Source organism: Canis lupus, chromosome 29, assembly GCF_011100685.1.
Source record: "Canis lupus familiaris isolate Mischka breed German Shepherd chromosome 29, alternate assembly UU_Cfam_GSD_1.0, whole genome shotgun sequence".
NCBI lineage: Eukaryota > Metazoa > Chordata > Mammalia > Carnivora > Canidae > Canis > Canis lupus.
In genome coordinates this window covers 32,377,196-32,380,772 of record NC_049250.1, presented here as the reverse complement: position 1 = coordinate 32,380,772, position 3,577 = coordinate 32,377,196, and the positions used below count along the sequence as shown (strand labels likewise).

At 43.5% G+C, this 3,577-nt stretch overlaps 1 pseudogene; it reads left to right on the top strand.

Moving 5' to 3' along the window:
* Positions 1-1,524: 1,524 nt before the first annotated feature.
* On the top strand, positions 1,525-3,134 carry LOC100688381 (annotated as a pseudogene).
* The last annotated feature ends 443 nt before the right edge of the window (positions 3,135-3,577 follow it).

Here is a 3,577-nt window from a genome sequence, read left to right as displayed (position 1 = left end):
GGGCAGCATAGCTCTAGGTCCACTGGATTGCATCTACCTGCTGCAATTTATAGTACTTAAAATAGAATTATTTATTTCCTCCCCATCAGTTTCATTCCCACAGTTTCCTCTATCTTATTAAATGGTGCCACCATCCACCCAATTGCACAAGTCAGAAACTTAATAATCATACCAATTCCGGCTATTCTCTTTCTCCTTTCCCTTCTAAATTTTGTCTATTTTAGCCCTTAACCAGTTGATATGACAAAAGAAAACTAAACTATAAACATGAAACAAAACTCAAAAGATGAGTAATTTTTAAGAAGTCCTCATGTTATTTCTTCCTAATCAAAATCTCAGCTTCTTAAAATGTATCAAGACTCCGTATCAATAAAGATGTGGTGAATTTGGCATGCTAAAACATTATTGGTAGAATTATAAAATATATAGTCTTTCTGAAAACAATTTGGTAATTTAAATCAAGTATTTTAAGTGTTCATAACCTTTAGATCTCTTTCCTAGGCATGCTCTCCAAGAAAATATTAGGAGATCCTCTCACAGGTTTATGTACAAAGATGTTCACCACATGTGTATCATATCTCAAAATAACAAAACCTTCATTTTTTTAAAGATTTTATTTATTTATTCATGAGAGACACTAAGAGAGTGAGGCAGAGACACAGGCAGAGGGACAAGCAGGCTCCACGCAGGGATCTCGATGCGAGACCTGATCCCGGACCTGCCGGATCACACCCTGGGCTGAAGCAGGCACTGAACTGCTGAGCCACCCAAGGATCCCCCAAATCCTCATTTTAAAGTGAAGGCTGGCAGCTTCTGTCACAGTAACAGGGGAAATTGTCTCAATTTCTACTATCTGTAATTATTGTAATTTTTGTAAATAAACTCACTTTTGTTTGGAAAAAAAAAACAGATGTTTACCACAATGTATTTATAATAGAAAAAAAATCTAGAGACAACAGAAATGTCAGTGATAAGAAGAGAGTGGAAAAAACTTATTGTATATCAGAAAGATGCAATTTCAAAAAGACAAATTTATTTTCAATATACTTATTAAGTTATATGTGTTTACATTTATAGATTATTTTATAGATTACAAATTTTTATCTAGACAGAAATTCCAATTCCAATAAATAACATAGTATAACTGCTTAGGGAATAAGCTGCAAAGAAAAATACTTTTGAAAATCTGCATGGTGGAATTTATTCATTGTTCAAAACATTTATTAGATTACCCTTAGATGCTGGCAGTTTTGGGGTGCCTGGGTAATGCTGTTGGTTAAGTGTCTGACTCTTGGTTTCAGCTCAGGTTGTGATCTCAAGGTTGTGATCTCAGGGTCATGAGATGGAGCCTGTGTCAGGCTCTGCACTCAGTGTAGAGTCTGCTTAAGATTCTCTCTGCCTCTTCCCCTCCCCTCCTCTAAAATAAATAAATAAATAAATAAAATCTTTAAAAAAAAAAAAAAAAAAAGACAGGTTCTTGCCGGAAGTGGAGAGCAGCTGATCGCAGTCGGGAGGTGGTACATTATGGCTGATATGCAAAATCCGGTGGAAAGATTGGAGAGGGCACTGGGCCTCCTGGAGGCAGTATCCCATGCCTCTGACACGCACTGTGGGTATGGAGACAGTGCTCCAAAAGCAGAAGCAGCTCCATGTGTGCAAGCATTTGCCTCACTCCTTGCTGGTCTTGTGGCCGAGTACCTGAAGGTCAATAAAGAGACTGGGGAGAGACGTGCAGAAACATGCGGAGATGGTCCACACAGGTCTGAAGTTGGAGCGAGCTCTCTTGGTTACAGCCTCTCCGTGTCAGCAGTACTCTCCGGCACACAATAAGCTTTCTGACTTGTTGGCACCCAAATCAGGGCAGATCCAAGAAGTGATAACCTTCTGGGAGAATAACTGAGGCAGCAAGTTGTTGTCAGTGAAAGTATCCAGGCCCTGGGTTGGGTGGCTATGGCTTCCCAAGCCTGGTCTTTATGTGAAATAAATGAATGATGCTGCCCTGTTTTACACAAACCGAGTCCTCAAGGAGTACAAAGATGTTGATAAGAAGCATGTGGATTGGGTCAAAGCTTATGTGAGTATATGGACAGAGCTACAGGCTTACATTAAGGAGTTCCATACCACCGGACTGGCCTGGAGCAAAACGGGGCCTGTGGCACAACAACTGAGTGGACTGCCATCTGGACCCTCTGCTGGATCGGGTTCTCCTCCCCCATCCCCACCAGGCCCACCTCCCACACCAGACCCCACCAGTTCAGGCTCAGATGAGTCTGCTTCCCGCTCAGCACTGTTTGCGCAGATTAATCAGGGGGAGAGCATCACACATGCCCTGAAACATGTATCTGATGACATGAAGACTCACAAGAACCCCTCCCTGAGGCCCAGAGTGGTCCAGTACGAAGTGGCCCCAGACGGTTCTCTGCACCTAAACCAGGAGTCAGGCCATCCCCCAAGCCAACCACAAAGAAGGAGCCAGCTGTACTTGGAACTGGAGAGCAAGTGGAGAGTGGAAAATCAGGAGAATGTTTCCAACCTGGTGATTGATGACACAGAGCTGAAACAGGTGGTTACATATACCAATGTGTCAACACAACATTGCAAATCAAGGGCAAAATAAACTCCATTATGGTAGATAACTGTAAGAAACTCGGTCTGGTGTTCTATGACGTGGTGGGCATTGTGGAGATAACCAATAGTAGGGATGTCAAGGTTCAGGTAATAGGTAAAGTGCTAACCATTTCCATCAACAAAACAGTTGGCTGCCATGTTGACCTGAGCAAGAATTCCCTGGATTGCGAGATAGGGCCAAATCTTCTGAGATGAATGTCATCATTCCTACCGAAGGCGGTGACTATAATGAATTCCCAGCCCCTGAGCAGTTCAAGACCCTATGGAATGGGGAGAAGTTGATCACCACAGTGACAGAAATTGCTGGATAAGAGAAGTGCCACTGGGTTCTTTGCCCTCCCCCTCACACCATGGGATAAATCTGTATCAGGACGGTTCTTTTCTAGATTTCCTTTACCTTTCTGCTCTTAAACTGCTTCTCTGCTCTGAGAAGCACAGATCCCTGCCTTCACTGAAATATACCTCAGGCTGAGATTTGGGGCGGGAGAGCAGGTCAGCTGATCTTCTGTAGGAAGGTACAGCTTCTCCCTATCACCCCAACCACACCACCAGTCCATTCTCTGGGAACCACACACCAGGACTGGTATGTTTTAGGTTTCAGCCTTTGGGGGTTATTTGACCAACAGTCTTTCCAGAAGAATAAAACAGTACCCAGGGATTAACAGATCAGAATGTTCACACAAGGTCATCTTTTTCTAACAATGAGCGTGAAGGTAGCAGAGGCTGGGGAGATCCTAGCCAGTTCTTCTAGCCAAACTAATTTTTCACTGCTGACCAGCGAGGGAGGGCATGCACTGGATCAAAGGCTGAAGCTTGGCCATCTAGCATTCCAAGCATCATTGTTTCCTGTAAGCATTCCTTTTATTCTGTATTCCGTCCTGGCTTGGCCTGAACCTGGGTGCAGGTTCTCCTGTATCAGCTGCTGGCAGTGCCCTGCACCCAGGCCACT